Source organism: Martes martes, assembly GCF_963455335.1.
Source record: "Martes martes genome assembly, chromosome: 13".
Taxonomy (NCBI): domain Eukaryota; kingdom Metazoa; phylum Chordata; class Mammalia; order Carnivora; family Mustelidae; genus Martes; species Martes martes.
The window spans coordinates 87,688,358-87,708,787 of NC_137901.1; positions in this window are offsets into that span (position 1 = coordinate 87,688,358).

A 20,430-nucleotide genomic window follows, 5' to 3' on the forward strand; every position below is an offset into this window, starting at 1 on the left:
CAAAAACACCCATTGGCCCCAGGACATGAAGTGCACGTGTGCGCACACACACACAGACACACACACACCTCCTTATCCCTTTTTGGATACCCTACACTGTTCTGTTTATCTATGTGTGCTATGTATTGAAGCAGGAAGGATACTTTCAGTTATAAACAACTGAAAATTCAATTTAAATTGGTTAAATACAACACAGTGAAGTTACTGACTTGTAACTGAGAAGACTAGGGCCACTGGCTTGAGATGAGGCAGGATCCAGCAGCCCAGATGACAATAAGGACTTACTTTCCCTCTCTGCATTTATCAGCTCGGCCTTCTTAGTGTTGAGGTCTGAATCCAGAAACTTGTAAGACTGCATGCTTTCTTGGTCATATGCAACAAGAAGAAGAAGGAATCTATAAGCAAATCATTAAAAAGTTAGGTCTGGTTGTCCTTCCTAGACCTGATTTGAACCCAGCAGAGGGGTGGGGGGATGGGACCTGCTGACTGGCTTATGTCCATCAGATCCCACCCTAGAGGTGAGGGTTAGGTCAATCTTATGCAAGCCCTGGCTATCGGGGTGCTCTTGGGCAGTGTCAAGGGGAGGTGAGAGGCTGGGGAAGGCAACAACTCTACCTCCATGCACGGAGACCTCCTCCTTCATGATTACAGCTTTGAAAACAAAATTGTAAAAGAAAAGCAATGAGATGAGTTTTATAATCAGCTTTTCAAGTTCTATTAAAACCCCTCTTACAACTTCGTTTGGAATTGCATGGAAATTCTGGATTAAAGTGGGGGGTGAAGTCAACATCTTTACAAAGTTGAACTTTCTTACCTGAAAAAAAAAAAAAAAGATAAACCCATTGATTCAGGTCTACTCATGTTCTCCAATAAGATTTTGTAAGTGTCGGGGTGCCTGGGTGGCTCAGTGGGTTAAGCCTCTGCCTTCGGCTTGGGTCATGATCTCAGGGTCCTGGGATCGAGCCCCGCATGGGTCTCTCTGCTCAGCAGGGAGCCCGCTTCCCCCTCTCTCTCTGCCTGCTTGTGATCTCTCTCTCTCTGTGTTAAATAAATAAAAAATCTTTAAGGAAAAAAAAAGATTTTGTAAGTGTCATCACATAGGTCTTGGGCATTTCTTGTAACTTTATGCCTCAGTATTTTCTCGGTTTGTGTTGTTGATATGGACGGTTCTCTTTGTCCCTGACATCGTGTAATTGACTGAGGCTCCTATAAGGGAAAGTTACTGGTATTTGTATATGTATCTTGTGTCTAGCCACCCTGCTAACCCTTTTCATTAGTTATAACACACCAGGTGGTTCTCCTCCTGAGAATCTTCACCTCCTTTCCCTCCTCAGAGGCTCTGCAATTTGGCTCAGTCTCTCAAGAGTCATAAGTCGTTTCTTAATCGTCAGTTCCTCAATCTTTTCTTAGAGTCTATCCCTCTCTATTTTCCCTCCTTATCCTATGCTTTATCCATGCCCTACCAGAGTTCCTCTCTTCCATGAGTCAAAAACATATTCAGCATCTCCAGGTTTAGTGTGTAGTACGAAGTGGACATGTTTCCCTGGACTTCCTTCAATGCATAAAGCTCTTTGTGTGATATAGTGGAGGGCTATCATTATTCACAGAATTCCAGGCTTTAGGATAATGTTAGGTCCTGTACTTGGTATCCAGTTTATCTGCCTAATGGGGCCGGTGGAAATACCACCATGTTTCTGGAGAGAGATGGTTCTTTCAGGGCTTGGAGGAGGGTATGATTTGGCCTTCCTTATTAGATTTCCAATAAACGTTTTCCCGCCAGTGCTTTTGGGAATAAGGAAGCAAATAGTTTCCCCAACATTTTATTAGAGTTTTAAAAATTGTGTATTTTGTTTCCTACCACACGTAAGATAGCATAGAAACAGGTTGTTCACTGCAACTGTTCAAATAACATGGAAATATAAAGAAGATGTCAGTGACTCCTCTAACTCCTCACCCCCCAGGTCCCCTGCTCCAAGTAACAAGTAGTAGGTTTAGTTTGTGTCCTATGCCATGCTCTATGTTTATAGTTTTTATTTTTTTGAAACAAATGAAGAGTATATTATTCATGTTAGAACTTGTTGCTCTTCTGGACTCCGGGTGGCTCAGTCAGTTAAGCATCCAACTTTTGATTTCCGTTCAGGTCATGATCTCAGGGTTGTGAGGTGGAGCCCTGCATCGGGCTCCTTGCTCAGCGGGGAGTCTGCTTGGGATTCTCTCTCTCTCCCTCCCTCTCTTTCTCTCCCTCTGCCCCTCACCCCACTCATGCACACTCTCTAAAATAAATAAATAGACCTTTTTAAAAAACAAACCTTCAATTTTAGAATAGTTTTAGATTTACAGAAAGGTCACAAAGATACTACTGAGAGTTCCCATATACCCCTACCCAGTTTCCCCTGTCGTACGTTTGTCAAAACCAAGAAACCAGCCCTGGTAGGTTATTACTCACTCAACTCTACCCTTCATTGTCACCGGTTTTCCCCTGGTATCTTTCTGTCATTCTAGGACCTCATCTGGGATACCACACTGCATTCAGTTATTCTGTCTGCTTAGTTTCCTCCGGCATGAGGCAGATCCTTAGGGTTTCTGTGTCTTTCATGACCTCGACACTTTTGAAGAATATTAGTGTCTCTCAATTCAGGTTTGTCTGAGGTATTTCTCTTGCTTAGATTGGGCAATAGGTTTGGGGGAGGGAGACCACAGAGGTGAAGTGCCATTCTCATCACATCACCTTAACAGTACATGCTACTGACATATTACTGATGATATTAACCTCGATCACATGCAGGTTGTTTTTGACTTAATATATCAGCGATCTCCTCTGGGTTAATCCTAGTGTGTTTCTTTGATCAGTGGCATAATGTCTTGTAGTGTCGATAAAACAGAGTTCATGCAAGTCTTCCAAAATTCTCATATAAGTGTGAAAGTAATGTGAAAATTCTCAACTTGACACCTAGGTAAGGGTGATTCTCAATGTGTGTTGAACTGGAATGACACCAGTTGGTTTACTGTGGGGGACAGTTACATTTGGAAGGTAATGTAGTAGACAGTGTAGACAGTGCCTTCAGGGAGTGGAGGATGAGTCCGCAGAGGCCAATGGAAGCAAGTGGGAAACCCCCAGGAAGTAGATAAATGAGCACAAGAACAGTTGGGTCAGGGACATCTGGGTGGCTCAGTCATTAAGCATCTGCCTTCGGCTCAGGTCATGATCCTAGGAACCTGGGATCAAGCCGACATTGGGCTCCCAGCTTGGCAGGGAGCTTGCTTCTCCCTGTCCCTCTGCTGGTCCCCCTGCTCATGCTCTCCTGCTCTCTCGTTCTTTAAAAAAAGAGAGAGAGAGAATAGTTGGGTCATAGTTACGAGTTTAGCACAGGTGAGGAAAGAAAGTTATTGTAAGTGGTAGGATGTAGGGAAGGACCATGTTAGAGTCCAGCTGGATCCAGGCACTTGAGATAATCCCATGATACCTTGGCTAAAGGGACAAACAGAAGGAGGAGGCTTTGGGAATCGGGAGGCCTGGGGCTGTCTGTCTTCTGTCACAGCACCTGGGAACCATCTCCAATGCCAACCCGTTAGCTGTCCTCTTGGCCACTGCACATGCTGTTCCTGGTAGGGGAAGGGTAGGTCCTGCAAAAATAGTACATCTAGATTTTTCCAGAAGTTATTCCTTCATAGGGAGGGCCAGGACTCGTCCTTCCACCCCTTCCACCAGATGAAGGCTATCCTCCGTAGGAAATCTGGAGTCTCCATTACAGGACGGCTTTGTCACGGAGATGTCAGTGTTTTCATTCACAGTGGATGGAGTCACCCAGCTTCTGAAAATGAAAAGTTCAGAGTCACTGCAATTTTCTCTTTTTCTCTCTAAGAGGTGTCTTGGATGTTTATGGCCAGGAACATCCCATCCTGGCCCTATAACTGCAGCCTGATTCTCTTTCTTCTCCACCTGCCCTCAACCCTCCTGTCCCAAGCAGACAGAAACCAGATCCCACCCCCATCTTCCACAAAGAAATTTCCAATCAGGAACACATGAGGCTTTGTCTGAAAGGTAACCGATGTCAGAGACCGCACGCTGCCAATTCAATCATCTCCATTCCTCCTGGAGGACACAGCTTATTTTGGACCTAATGATTGCGTTCTGTGCTTACATACTCATTTCTTAGATGTTTCCCAGGAAGGCCCAGAGCCAGCTGGCCTCTGTGATATGTGGTCCTATCTCCCAGTGTGGTGCTTGCCGCTCCTCTGATCTGGTTCTGAAGAACTTTAGCCATCAGAAATGTACCCTGATTTCTTAAGATGATGTTACGTGATTTAATCGGGCTACTCTGCACGTAGCGGTGTGACTTTAGCAAGGACAGCCTGGTGCCTGAACAGTCAGTTACCCGTGACAACATCAGAGGCTCTTTGAGTCTCATCACCCCACCCGTTGGAGGGAGAGTGGCTGGGCCCCTTTCAGATGTTCTGATGAAGATGTGACGATCGTAAGGCCAGAATGATTCTTCCCCCCCACCCTCCTCCTCCTCCTCCACCTCTTCCTCTCCTCCTCCTCCTTGTTTGTCTTCTTTTTCCGAGGAGAAGTCATATAACATATAATCAACCACTTCAAACGGAACAATTCAGGGACATGTAGTGCATTCATGATGTTGCCTAATCACCACCTCTATCTTGTTCCAATACACGTTCATCATCCCAAAAGAAGGCCCTATACCCATTAAATAGTACCCCCCCGCCCCCCATCCTCTGGCAACTACCAATATGCTTTCTACTCTCTGAAGTTACCTGGACATTGCAGTTGTAGAGTATGTGACCTTGTATGTCTGGCCTCTTTCATTCAACATCATGTTTCCGAGGTACCTTTTTATGGCTGAATAATATTCCACTGTATGGATAGACCACAATTTATCTATTCATTTGTTGCTGGACATTTGAATTTTTTAAATAATAATAATAATAACAATAATGCCATTAACCAGTCTCCAGAATAATCTTTGCTCCCTACCACCAGTCTCCATGTTAATAAAATATTCCAGTGCTAGTAACATGCTTGGAATGGTCATGGAGGTGTGCATAGCTTAAAGGCAAACATAATTATTGTTAGACAGATGGACTTCAGTTAAATTCCTGGCTTTGCCACTTACTAGCTAGGTAGCCTCTGATGAGTCACCAAACATCTCACCATACTGGTAATGGGCATCAGAAAGTCAGTCATTAAAAATAACCGCCACCTTCCAGCATTCTTGGGAAGAGCAAATCTGGTGACTAATATAAAATACTGTGTACGGTGTCTGGCATATGGTGAAAGTTCATTACGTGGGGGTTGTTTTCTTTTATTCTTATTTTGTAACAGTCCCAGGTTTGGTGGCGGGATCCAAGCATCCTGAGTTCTATGCAGGGCTGGCCGTGAGATTTTGCATGAGTGGTTTTGTGGTCTAGGATGTAGGACTGCTTATGGGGTGAGATTGTAACATTTGGGGATTCCATGAGATGTTCCGTGCCTTCAGAACCGCACTGTCCCTTTCTTTGGAGCAATGTGTCTGTGTCTTTGTGTTGGGATGGAGACAAAAAAAGAATTCTCTCTCCATCTCTCTGTATCTTTCTGTTGCTTGTCTGTCTTTTTCGGTCTCCCTTACTGACTCTGTCTTGCTCCCTCTCTCTTTCAGACCCATTGCTGAATCAGCCTAAACTTTGTCTGACCCCATGTTGCTTATATGTGACACCAATCTTTTCTAAACACAGGCTGAGCTCAAAATCCATTATAGAAACACCCAGAAAGTCTGCACGTGGTTATCTCTGAATCGAGTTGAGCCAGGAATTTGGACCCGTTCTTATTTTAACCTTATCATTATTGGTGTTTGATCAGATACAGACTGGCAAGGCAGAGCTCTGTTTGTCAAGGCAACAGACCAAAAGAATTGGAAAAAGATGACTTTCATATGTTTTGCATTTACAATAGGTAGTTCCCCTAGCCTGCGAAGAAGCTGGCTATTGAACTCCTTGGCATGACAATGCTTCGTAAGGGGAGGGGGTGGGTGGGAGTGTGTCATTAAGGGAGATGCTGGAGGCAGAAAATATTGGTTTCCAACCTGAGAGCCATGTGCTCTCTTCCTTGCCCACTCTCCCTTACCCAGATGTGGTAAATCCTGATTGGTTGTAGCAAACACACACCTCTGTCCCCCTTTGACAGGGCTGTGTGGCCCAGTTCCGGCCAATGCGGTGTGAGAGGTCTCTTGGGGGCTTCTGGGAAGGGGTTCTTAGATCCTAGAAAGAGACACGAGGAAAAGACTGCCCCCTTTTCACCTCTGGATGTTGTGTGTGGGTGTTTGCTCAGATCTGTGGCAGCCGTCTTGAGACCATGAGGCCGTGACATGGAGGATGACGGGAAGAAAGGAAGAACACGAGTCCTTGATGCCATCGCTGGGCTGTTGAATCAACCAGCCCTGGAACAGTCCAACATCTGAATGTCTTGTGGGGGCGATGATCAATGCCTTCGTCCTTGGAACACTTTTGTGTGGGCTCCCTGTGGCTTCCGACCAAGCCCAGTCCAACTGATGCACGGTGTGACGACTCCCGATCATGTCCGGTGGGAGGAACAGGTGGCACCACTGGTGGGTCAGCGGAGTCTGGTAGAATCCCTTAACTTATTAACCCATTGCTGTCTGCCTCTTCAACCTGTGCCCGTAACATGAGAAACTCTGCTTTCCTTTCTTTCTTTCGAACCAGTCCCTCAGTCTCTGTCTCAAACCCTCCCACCTGCTCCCTTCCCTCTACTTCGGGTACTCCGCGGGGGACAAGCCGAGCCCCTGCTGCAAGAGACCATCCTGGGGAAGGAATGAGCTCCTAGTGGTTCCTAGAGCAGTGCTTGGGAAAGTGCGGGTCACCTCATAAGGAAGCAGTAAATGCGGCTCTCGGAGGCAGCCTGAATTCTTGTCCTTCTCTTTGCCAGGCCGTGTCTTAAGCAGGGATGCGTTCGGCCTTGAATGCCACACAGTCTATGTGCAGTGCTTGAGGGATGTCCTCTAAGAGGACTAAGGAACTGACAGAAAAGGAGAAGGAAATAGCAGAACGGGGAGAAGAAGGAGGGGGAAGGGCTGCAGGGAGCACGGGAGGGAGGGAGGGAGAGAGGGGAGGAAGAAGAAGTAGCCAAGGTCAAGGGGAGAAGCCGCTGGTGCGTTGTGGCCATCCATGCCCTGGTTTGCAGGGGACACTCCCAGGGGGAGCTGGGGACACATGTGGGCATCTTTCATTCCCGCCCAACTGACCCCTGGCTGGGCTCCTGCTCTCGGGCCAATCAGGTGTCCTCTAATTGGGAGCAGCTGGGACTCAGAGGCTTTTGCAACATATATTGTTTCCAGAGCCTCCTTCTTCCTGTGGCTTCTGTTTTTTCTTATTAAGCGCCGCTTCTAAATTTGTAGCTGAAAGAGAGACAGCAAAATTACCGTAGAAAGCGTGAGTCTCCCCAGCCCGGTGCTTGCAGTCCACAAAGCTTCAGGAGAACAGTAGGTCTCGGCGTCCAGAGATGCTTTCTGGCCTCGTCGCTTACAAATTGTCTGGCAAGGGAAGCTGAGCCTCTCATCCAAGTGTCCAGATTAATGTTGCCTCTGAGTGCTCGAAGGAGCCACGAGGTCTGACTTACCCACAGCCCTTTCTTCCTGGCTGAACCCCGTAGGTCTGTTTCTGTTGTTATATTTATATCTGGGGAACTCCTCAACAGGAAGGGAGAAGCCTGCTGTAAAAAAAAAAATTCTGTGAATTGATGTCAGATCAGCAGTCTCAAAAAAGATCGGGCCACGCGAGCCATGTTCTGGGACCCCAACATCTATCCACCATTTCCTGAGCCGGAAAGTGTAAGGGGACAGGAAGGAATGCGCATTTTCTGCCAAAGCCCAGGGTCTGCAGTGACGGAAACCACCATCCAGGACAGCGGAGACGGCCCCTGAAAATCCGGAACCGTGTGGGCTTCCGGGGTTAATGCTGTGAAGCCCCAGGTTCAGCATGTGGCTTTGGGGTGCCCTTAGGAGCTCAAAGCTGGTCCGTGAGGATTATGGAATTCCAGAAGTGGCCGTGTCTCCACAGAGAACGTGAGTCCGTTGTCCTTTCTAAGGTTGAGATCACGTCCCCCACCCCCCCCCACCCCCCGTGCCCCTACACCTGGGCTGGGACGATGTCAGTTTTAACCTCAGTATTGCTGATGTGGCATCATTTCAATGACTCTGGGAATATTCAGTCAGTGACATCTAGTTGCATTCTTTCCTTGTTCCTCAGAGTCCTGGATCATGTACCCAAGTACAAACTGCTTTTCTTGCCTTCTCTTGGGGCTAAGTATGCCCATGTGACTGAATTCTGACCAGTGTGAGTGGAAGTGTTGCATGGCACTTTTAAGAAGTCTTCTTAAAGAGAGTCAAATCAACTGGGAGGTGAGCCCCTTTTGTTCTGTCTTCCTTCCTATTGCCTGGAAGGTAGCCTTGATGGCTGGAGCTCCAGCAGCCATCTTGGATCATGAGATGACGTTAAGGATGGAAGTCACAGGCTGAGAGAATGGAACAGAAATAGGGATGGAGCTTGAGTCCCTAAGGGCACCGTGGAGCCACCATGCCAGCCTTGGGCTGCCTCTTTACAGGTTTTTTTTACTTGAGGAAGAAAAAAAACTTGTATCCTATTCAGTCCATTGTTAGTTTGGATTTTCTGTTATTTGCAGCGAAAAATATTCCTAATTTATACACATGTTCAAATGTTCTTTCTCTTTTCCAAGTATCACTGTGCATGGAATTCACCCCATTCTTTTGTGTTAAGCTCGCCCTTTCTGGGGGCGTCAACCCATATTAAAGTAGAAGCAGGGGGTACAGGTGAAGTTCATCTTTGAACCTTCTGAGTTTGGTTCTCCTTCCAGGCTTTAGTATCCTCCTTTCCCCCTGCTTTGGTTTGCCTGTAGTTTGCTATTGAATCATTTTCCCCACCTGATAAGTTACCACATCTAATGGGATACTGAGTTTCCATCAGTTTGTCATTCCCTGCTAAGTCACTCCTATTAGTGACAAACTTATCATAATGCTCCTATTGTAAAAAAAAAAAACAAAAAAAAACTTCCTTGTTTCCACATTGCTCTGTAGCTATTATCCCATTTCTCTGCTCCTCTTTATTGCAAAAATTCCAGAAAGATTCTTCTAAACTACGGCTGTGCAGCTGGATGACTCCAATAAGTAGCCTTCACATCGTGGTGTACATTGAGGGCACCCCTGATTTGTGCAGTATACAACTGGCAGATCTGTACATGAGAGGCTTGGTCCATACTCACTGCTTCCACTTCCTTTACTACCAATGTCTCCTCAACCCAATTTGATCAGGCGTTTGTTTCCATGGATCTACAAGAACAGCTGCCCTCAAGGTCCCCAGTGGCACCCATTTTACCAAATCCGGAGGTGAATTCTTCATTCTCATCTTACAGTTTGTCAACAACATTCCGAAAATGCCTTGTGCCCCTGGCTTCTGGGACTCCATCTGACATGTTCTTCTACTGCACTAGTTAGAGTTTTCAGCCTCTTCTACACAACTGTTTAGCTCATTGCTACAGTCTCAGCACGCAGAAATAGTATCCGGGACACAGCAAACATTCGATAAACATGGCAGTTAAGGAATGAATGAATGAATGAACAGGTGATTATAGCTAAAGGATCTAATATCAAATAGTGGAATTTCAGGCACCATGACAGCAGTGTTGATATTTTGGGCAGGATGGTTATTTCTGCTAGTTTCTAAAACATTACAGAGGAGGGGAAGGCCACAGGAAGCTACTTTCTTTCTTCTTATAGAATAATAGGTCAGTCCCTGTGTGTCTAAAGATCCTGTCCTTAAGACCCAGGACATACATTATTCACGAGTGCCAAGATATGGAAGCAACTTAAAACATCCCTTAGTGGACAAATGGATAAAGAAGAGGTGGGGGGTGTGTGTGTATACAATGGAATATTATTTGGCTGTGGGAAAGAAGGAAGTCCTGCCATTTGCAACAACATGGATGGAGCTTGAGGTCATAATTCTAAGTGAGATAAGCCAGACAAAGACAAATACCATATGATCTCACTTTTACGTGCAATAAAAAAAAAAAAAATGACCTCAGAGAAACAGGGTACATTGGGGTTACCCGGGGCTGGAAGCATGGGAGACCGGGGAGAAGTTGACAGAAGGGTAGACACTCCAAGCTACAACGTGAATCATTTCTGGGGATCTAGTGTGCATCGTGGTGACCGCAGTTAAAAATACTGTAATAAGTACTTGCAAGTTGCTAAGAGAGTAGATTTTAAATGTCCTCAGTGCAACAAAAAGGAGACGATGATTATGTGACATGATGGAGATGTTGGCTAACGCCATGGTGGTAATGGTTTTGCCATACGTAAGTGTGTGAAATCAACACAGTGCACCCTGGTGTTGACCTTGGACCCACCCAGACAAGCAGAGACCATCTCCGCACTCAAGATCCTTAATCTGATCACGCCTGCAAAGTCCATTCACACGGCCATATACAGGTTGGGACGTCCACAAAGATGTGGACATCTTTGGGACCATTATATGTCTACCACACTCCCTGGCCTCCTCAAATGTTCAGTCCTGTGTCGCTTTCTCTGTGAGGACCCTTCCAATCTGGTAGCTTTTACCAACCACTCAGGCCTCCCAGTGCCCCTTTTCCGGGCTCTACTTTTTCCTACATAGTATATACATAGTATATAATGTACGAATGCCTTATGTTTATTACCTGTTTCCCCCAGTAGAATATCAGCCCCAGAAGGGCAGGGAGCCTAGTCATTTTCTTCGTGCTTCCTCTCCAATGTAAACGAATGATGCAAAACAAAACCTACCAAGCCTTTTCGGCCTCAGTATGAGCCCCACAAATGGAAAGTTTGCACATCACAGTTACCTTCGGCCCACCGGGGGATGGATGAAGTTGACACGTCCTTCCAGCCCGGGGTGTGGGAGAGTGAGGGTCCCAGGCTGCCACAGAGGCACAGAGGGGTTGGTTAGCACATGCAACAGAGGCTCGGAGGAACCGAATGAGGGCGCTATTTATTGAAAGCGACCATGAGTGCAATCAGGCAGTGTCACCCACCAGCACACCTTGCTCAGCCCCGAGGATGATTCTGGAACCAGACGGCCCTTGTGCGGTTCTCATTTGCGCACGAGCCCTGGGGTGGCCTCAGGCAGCTGGCCCTGGGTTCCTGGCTGGCTCTGGTTCTGCTCTTCCAAACCTCCAGCTCATGATGGGTGTCTTTTTCCACCTTCCCCATGAGAGTCCAGGAAATTCGTTGCAACCCCATGACCGCATGCTACCTTCTTTCAAGAGGCAGCTGTCGGGGTCTCAGAGCTCCCAGGTTCTGCCGTCTTGGGAGCATGTGGCCATCTTGTCAGATGAAGTCTATTTTACGACCCTTCATCTTGTTCTGTTGTGTCTCGCAGCCCAGCACTAGGCTGTCAGGACATTCTACAACGTTCTGGCGGGCCTTCCAGGGAGAGCGCCTGCTGGTGATAGAATGATACAGTTCCCCGGGCCAGCTGGATTCCCAAACACGCACCTTGTGAGAGGGGTTGAGAGCCACTGGCCGGCAGGTGCTGAGGGTTTAGGCTGCAGCTGCTGCTGGAAAAAGAGAGGAGAACCACGGGAGGGGTGGGGGGTTGTCTAGGGGCGATTTTTCTGCAGGGTTCCAGGAAACCAGATTTGGGTGTATCTGAATGAGGCCATTCATGTTGAAATCAGGGGGGAACCCCAAAAAACCCACAGTGGAAAACCATGAAATGAGGCAGTGAACTCTTCTAAAGGGAAAGCCGCAAACACCCTGTGATTAATTTCACTTTCCCCACTCCCTAGTTCATCTTTTCACCAGCTTTCGCATTTGGGGGTGCAGGGGAAAATACCCTAGGGCTGGGATTAGAACACCCAGGTTTGAACTCAGCTCTGCCTCGGAGATGAGCTGTGTGACTTTGGGAAAATCGCTGGCCCCTTCTGGAGTGTCGTTCTCCTCATCTGTACAGTTAGGGAGACGTAATAAGTCTGGCTTCTGAGGTTTTGGGGGGGGATGCGAATGCAATCATGTGCAACGTTATACTGATTCCAGGTTTAGAGACAGGGACTTGGGGCCGGCTGGTGAGGGATCCCCAGAGCTTGGTCTCCTGAGCCTTTGTTCTAACTCCCAGAAGACTTGCTGCATCCCTGTTTCAAAGGGACTCATTTAAGTTGAATTTAACTTAATACGTTATTTAAAATTCGGAAAAGATCCACCCAAATAATTAAAAAAGTTAAAATAGTTAAAAGATTCACCCAACTTTAGTTGTGGTTTGGATATAAAAAACAGTTCGTAACTAGGGATATGTCTAAAATAGTGATGTTGACGTGTCATAATACATAGCTGTTCTCTCTCTTTTTTTCTTTTAAACAATGGAGATGGGGGCGGGAACAGGTCCGGTCTGGGAAAGCAGTGTTCCCCCGCTGAGTAGCCCAGCTGGAACCTGAACCCCAGTCAGTCCTCAGTATCCACGCCCTTGGTCATGGGGGTTCGGATCCTCCCTTAACAGCAGTGTGAACCATTTGGAAGTGTCTGGTCTTGGGCAAGACACTGAACTACTTTTGGAGATGTATTCTTGTCCAGATGATGAGGATAATAAAGCCAACTCAGAGCAGCGTTGTGAGGACTTGAAATAATATACAGGAGTGCCCACCAGAGGCCCCAGTGGCAGCCAGCCTCCAGTATGGCCCCGGTGGTCCTCGTCTGGTGGGATCTACCTCTCACCGTGAGTAGGGCTGGCCTGTGTAACCAACAGGGTACCGCAGAAATGTCGGTGGGTGACTTCGAAGCCAGGTCAGGAAAGACATTGTGGCTTCCCTCTCATTCTCTCTTGGGTCGTTTTCTCTGGGAAAGCCAGCCGGCACATCATGAGGACACTCACGTAGCCCCATGAGCAAGTCTACATGGTGAGGGACTGAGGCTCCCTGCCAACAGCCACCGCTATTCTGCCAGTCTCATGAGTGAGCCAGCCTGAAAATTGACCCTCCGGCCCCAGTCCAACCTTCAGATGACCAGAGCCCTGACATCATCTTGACTGCAATCCCACGAGAGATCCCTGAGCTAGACCCACCCTGCTAAGCCACTCCTCCATTCGTGACCCTCCAAAACCATGGGAGACAATGCGTATTTATTGCTTTAAGCTACTACATTATGGGGCAATTTGTTACACGGCAAGAGATAGCTAATATACCTTGGCACATAGCATCACAACTTTATGTGTGCATTACAAATGAATGATAATGCAAACTGCTGTTTATTGAGTCTCCTTATGGGCCTCACTACAAATTGATGCTGAGGCTCTGGAAATGAACGATATAGACATCGTCCCTTTCCTTAAGGCATATTTATTTATTTCTTTATTTTTAAAAAGATTTAATTTATTTATTTGACATAGAATGAAAGAGGGAGAGGGAAAATTAGGATCCTCGCTGAGCAAGGAGCCCCATGTGGGGCTCGATCCCAGGACCCCGGGATGATGACCTGAGCCGAAGGCAGACACTTCACCCACTGAGCCCCCCAGTCACCCAAGGCATGTGTAGGTTAGCAAGGGAGACATTAACGGGCTGCAAGATGGCTACAGGCATGATGGGTACTGAAACCTGCCCACTGGAAATATTGTCCAAGGAACATCCTCTAAAAATCCCAAATAGAGGAATGGTAACAGCCATACTTATTTTCACATCTTTGCCATGGCCATCGCCCGCCATTTTCCCACTCTTACAGAAGAAAATTAAAAACAAAATTTACTAAGCAAACACTGAGTCATCTGCCATCCAACCGGCCCCACAGCCACTCACGGTACGTGCTCACGGTGTGTGCTGGGGTTTTCGTTAAAGCCAGTGAGGCTGGTTTCAAGGGTTTATTGAGTTTGGGTCATAATTGAGAGGCGCCTTTAGCAATATGCTCGGTATAACCTCTCCCACCACTAGGTGGTGCCGTGGAGGCCGTGGCTTCCTTCTGGGGCCACCAATGTCCTGAGAGGCTGTCTTGGGTGTGGATTGGGTTGGACTGGCCCTGAGGGGCGAGTCGCACCCAGTTTTCCTACACTTGGCTCTGTGGGCTTCTGGGGGTTCTACTTCCAGAGGTTTCCCCAGTCATGAAAGTATTACTGTTGTTATTAAACAGCAAGAAGCTAGGTATTGGGGGTTCAGGAAGCAGATCCTCAGCAGACCCTGAACCTGCCAGCACCCTGGTCTCGGACTTTCAGCCTCCAGAACCATGGGAAGTGAATATCGCTTGTTTAGTCGCTCGGTCTGTGGTATTTCATTATAGCAGCGCTCACGGAGCAAGACACGCATGTATTTTATATATTTATAATATATAATCTATATTTATAAGATGTAATCATATTTTCTATTAAGGTTTATTCACATCCTTAAATATTCTTTGGAAACTTAATTGCTATATAATTTTCAAAATGCAGAGGCACTGTACGTTATTTGTTTACTCTCCTTTCCTGGGGCGTATTGAATTGTTTCTCCTTTTTTTTTTTTTTTTAAGATTTTATTTATTATTTGACAGAGAGAGAGAGTGAGAGAGGGAACACAAACAGGGGGAGTGGGAGAGGGAGAAGCAGGCTCCCCGCTGAGCAGAGAGCCCAATGCAGGGCTTGATCCCAGGACCCTGGGATCATGACCTGAGCTGAAGGCAGATGCTTAACGCCTGAGCCACCCGGGCGCCCCTGTTTCTCCCTTTTTAAACATTAGTAGGTTACAGTGTAGTTCACCTACATGAACCTTTGCTTATGTCCCTGTTTATTTCCTGAGAATAAATTCCTGGAAGTGAAATTACTACACCAAGGGATGAGGACATTTTCATGGCTTCTGCTGTTACCAGATTTTTTCTAGAAGAGAGGCCAAACTATAGCCCCACCAGGATGAGTACCCATTTTTTTCTGCATTCTCACCAACACACCTTTTTTAAGAAAAATTTTCTCAGTTTGGTAAACTTTTAAAAATGGTGTTTTAGGGGCACCTGGGTGGCTCAGTGGTTAAGCCTCTGCCTTCAGCTCAGGTCATGATCTCAGGGTCCTGGGATCGAGCCCTGCATCGGGCTCTCTGCTCAGCAGGGAGCCTGCTTCCCCTCTCTCTCTGCCTGCCTCTCTGCCTACCTGTGATCTCTGTCTGTCAAATAAATAAATAAAAATCTTAAAAAAAGAGAGAGAAAAATATCTTTAAAAAATGGTGTTTTATTTGTCTATCTTTGCATATCTATAGTTATATAGGTGAACTTTTTAATACATTTATTAGACATTTGCTTTCTTATACAAATGTCTTTCTCTCAGAGTGATTGCCTTTTTTTCTTATTTCTTTTTAGGAGCTTTTTATATATGAAGGACAGTGATCATTGGTCCATCATCAATGTTGTAGATATTCTTCCCTGGTGTGTTTGCTTTTAAATTTTGTTTGTAACAGTATCTGATGTTCAGAGGTTTTGCCTTCATATAGCCAAATCTATAAATCTGTCAGATTTCTTTCATCATTTAGTGCTTAGAAAGCTCTGTCCCCTTCAGAAATCAGATAAGTATTTACCTTTTTTTCTTCCTCCTTATTTTCCAGTTTTATTATTATTATTATTTTACATTTACTATTTTAATCCATCTGGATTTTATTTTGGTTTATGATGTTGAGAAGCCAACTTTATTTTTTCCCCCAAGTAACTAACCAATTGTCCCAGCACGAATGACTAATTCCTTCTTTCCGTATTGATTTGTAAAGCCACATTTATAGTATATTAAACTTTTATATGAGCTAGATCCCAAGTATATATAAAACCTACCATTTTGTACTATTTTTTCGTCCAGACAGATGTTTTCTAATACAGAGTGGCTCATGCCATTTTCCTGCTTAAAATCCTCAGTCAGGATAAAACCCAGACTGCCCGACCTTGGGGAGCTTTGGGTCCCTTCTGCCTGTCCACTAGCCTCCCCAGCTCTGGCTCCGGTCCCTCCAGGGGAGCCCAATGGCTTCACAATCCACCTGCTTCTTCAGGCCTCATCCTCCCCCACAACGCCCCACTGCTACCTCCCTCAGTCTGTCCTCCACAGGCAGCCACAGCCACACCCCACCTTTTAATAAACGAGGCTCATGTGTTTGCTTCCCCCACTGAAAGCCCTCCCCAAGAGCACTCCTGAACAGAGCCTGGCAACGGTGTCTTCAACAGGATGCCCATCTCCGGCCACCCCCTCCCCCAGCTGCCCCTGCACCAGCTTCCCAGGCCCTCCCACCCCCAATGGTCACCCTTTGCCCCGCTGTACTATTAACTCTTAACTCCTAACTCCTTCCTTTATGGGAGGCGTGTTCCCCAGCATCCTCAGCCTGGTGTGCAATAGATATTCCGTGTTTGTTGAACTGAATCAAAGCCAAGAATGTGGGGGCCACGGGCAATCTCACTGTTGAGTCGGGGGGGGGACGCTCAGTGGTGTAGATGCACAGTTTGGGTTCACTCCCTTGGAGGGGGGCCCCGAGAGCTGGTGACCATAGCAGCTAACATGTTTGAACCCTCCCGGGGTTGTCCTGCTCTGTGATCAGTCTCTCGCCTGCTTTCTCTCCTCTCATTCTCACGGCAACGCCAGGGCGTAGTTAGAAGTACAATCCCTTTATACAGATAGAGGAAAGGAAGGCACAGAGAGGTTGAGTAACTGGCCCGAAGCACACAGCTCGCATGTGTCATGGAGCTGGCATTCCTAAATTCTTCTTTTCCGAACAACACAGGACACCTCAGTCATGGAGACTCCCTGAAGCAGAGAGAGAACGACCCCCTCCCCCCAACCACCACCAAGGGCTTCAGAATTTACCCACAACATGTGCTTTGAAGCTGGTGCAGCCTGAAGCTTGGGGGTGGGATGGGGGATTAGCAGGCCAAAGCCTCGTGGCTGAGTGGAGATCATAACAGTACCCACCTCGTAGACGCTGGGGCACGGGCTCAGTAAATGCTGCTGCTAACTCTCGGCCACCACTGGCATGCTTTGATGAAGTCAGAAATTCTCTGGAGAGAACGTTCGATCAGAGGAGACACTCTGAGATGATCATTTTGTCTTTACAAGTGAAATGAACCTCCACGAACGTCCTTCCAGAGAGAAACCCCCCTACTCCTGCCCCCAAATGAGAAGCGTCTCAGCCAGCTCCCTGTGTGAAACCTTTGTTTTCTTTACTTTGCACGTGAGTGATCCCACCTTCCCTCGCTGGTGAATTCATGCCCCAGTTCAAACTGCTTTGGCCCCACATTCCACAGCAATATTTCCTGATACTCATTTTATCCAGCAGTGTCTGTCTAGCCCCAGGATTGCTGAGAATCAAGAGGCAACCCTGAGTGGTTTTGTTTTGTTTTTTACCGTCCCCTGAAAACCCCACAGACTTTTCCCACGTGCTTTTGCTTAGCATTCAATGCTGGCCCCCTTCCGTGTGTTTGGGGAGAGCCTTCTAAAGAAAAGTCGTTGGGGTTTCTTCTTTGTTCCCTTCTCAGAAAGCGTTTTGAAATCCAATCTGAATCTCAAGTATGTTTTGAGCTGTGTTCAACTTTTAATGTTCTGTGAAAATTTGGATTCAATTAATTACTCTTGCATTCTGAAATAGTGTGATACTTTTATTTTTTGTTTCCTGGATGGAAGCCTTTGCCACATTCATGGAAAAATTGAGGGGGGAATATTTTCTCGTAAGAATTAATGTAACATGGATCGAGACTGTTGCTTAAGGGGAAGTGGCTGACTTCTAGCCTCAAGACTGTGTCTGCGAGCACAGGGAGATGTGTCTCCACCAGCAATCCACTGGTGAGTTTGGAAGCATTTCGACGCCAGGATGTCGCTTGTCATGTTGTCCGGGATAGCTGACACTGGCATTCCCCTTTGAGGGTCAGCTGCCCAGGTGACATGGTCTTTGTGCCAAGGAGACCCAGCCTGTGGACGTGGGAGAATGTTGTTGAGTTGTATATGTAATGCCGTATGTATGAGCTTCCCACAGCCGCTGTAACAAGCGACCACAGATATAGTGGCAGAAAGCGCATTTGTTGTCGTAGTTCCACAGCCCTGATGACCAGACTGAGTATCATGGGGCTCAAATCAAGGTGTCAGCAAGGCTGTGTTCCTTCTGGAGACTCTAGGGGAGAATGTGTCTCTGGGATCTTCCAGCATCTATAGGCTGTCAACATCGCAGGGCTCATGGCCACCTCACTCCCACCTCTCCCTCTGCCATCACACTCTAAGCCCCTATTTGCCTCTGATAAAGACCCTGGGGATTACATGAGACCCAGCTAATCCAGGATAATCTGCCCATCTCGAAATCCTTGATGTATTCACAACTGCAAACCCCTCTTTGCCACGTCAAGTAGCATATTGACAGTTTCTGGGGATTCAACGGCAGACATCTTAGAGGTCATGTGTCAGCCTGCCATACCCCACTTGCCACTTCGCAGGGCCCAACCATCCCAGTGACTGCTGTCTACATCTGGAGATGGGGTCTTTCCCTATCTGGAATTCCCATTCACAGCCACATTTCTAGGGTGACTATGGGAACTGTCTATTGGGACAGCAAGGATACTTGAGGACATTTCCAGAGCATTTCTAGAACAAAAAGAGGATGCTGCCATGTCCAGATCTGGTGTCATTTCCTGGAGGAGAAGGACCCTGGATCTTCTAAGGTTAAGAGACCACAGGTTGAATCTCAAATTAAGTGATTCACCAGGGTGCTTTTGAACTTTGGGTTCTCCAACTATAGGACATGGGTGTCAGGCTCTCTCAGAGGGCTTGTGTGAATTCATGGAAATGAATGTGAATATAGTAAAGCATCTCATACAGGTAGTATAATCACGATAGCACTATCAAAGAATAATTAAAATTTGGATATGAAGAAATTGGTTGACATCATAATAGAAAGCTGAGATAATTAACTTTCTAGATTCTAGTTAAACAAAACAAAACAAAACAAAAAAACTAGCATTCCCTCTTAAGAACCAGTTACCCAGGAAGGAAAAGCAAGAATTCTCTACTTCCCTCAGCCCTTGGTGGTACTGGGCACCTTTGCAGAATATGCCTGTATAGAATAAATTATCAGAATAAATAATCCAATCAAGAAATGGGCAGAGGACATGAACAGACATTTCTCCAAAGAAGACATCCAAATGGTCAACAGACACTTGAAAAAATGCTCACCACCACTCAGCATCAGGAAAATACAAATCAAAACCACAATGAGATACCACCTCACACCAGTCAGAATGGCTAAAATTAAAGTCAGGAAATGACAGATGTTAGCGAGGATGCGGAGAAAGGGGAACCCTCGTACACTGTTGGTGGGAATGCAAGCTGGTGCAACCACTCTGGAAAACAGTATGGTGGTTCCTCAAAACGTTGATAATATAGCAATTATACCCTATGACCCAGCAATCACACTACTGGGTATTTACCCCAAAGATAAAAATGTAGTAATCCAAAGGGGCATGTGCACCCAAATGTTTATAGCAACAATGTCCACAATAGCCAAACTATGGAAAGAGCCCAGATGTCCATTGACAGGTGAATGGATAAAGAAGTTGTGGTATATATATATATATATATATATATACACACACACACACACACATATACATACATACCATGGAATACTATGAAGCCATCAAAAATGAAATCTTGCCATTTGCAATGACGTGGATGGAACTAGAGGTTATAATGCTAAGTGAAATAAGTCATTCAGGGAAAGACAATTATCATATGATCTCACTGATATGTGGAATTTAAGAAAAAAACCCAGGATCATAGGGGGAGGAGGAAAAAAATGAAATAAGACAAAATCAGAGAGAGAGACAAACCATAAGAGACTCTAAATCATAAGAAACGAACTGACGGTTGCTGGAGGGGAGGAGGGTGGAGGGATGGGGTAACCGGGTGATAGACATTGGGGAGAGTATGTGTTTTAATGACCACTGGGTATTATATAAAACTGGTGAATCACAAAACTTTACCCCTGAAACAAATAATACATTATATGTTAATTAATTGAATTTAAATTAAAAAAATGTGTGGGATTAGTTTTAAAACTGGCATGAAAGTTGGGTGCGAAATTTCTACCTGGCTCAGTGAGGAGACTGATGTTTTAACTCCAGGCAAAGATTTGAACCTCGGTGGTTGGTTTATTTGACCTGCTTACTTTTGCATTCACATTTTTCATCTCCTTAATCAAAAATTACATCTACCTTGGTGAGGTTAGGTGGCTCAAAGTAAAAGGTCTGGTTTCAACATCACATACCCCTGGGTTCAAATCTTAACCCTATTGTTTACTAGCTGTGTGACTTTGGACCAGGTACCTAACCTCTCTGATCTTCTGAGTTCTGATTTGTAGAAAATGAGAACAGATGGGAAAATGCTTATTGGAGCTCCTAGGATCTGGAAGGTGAC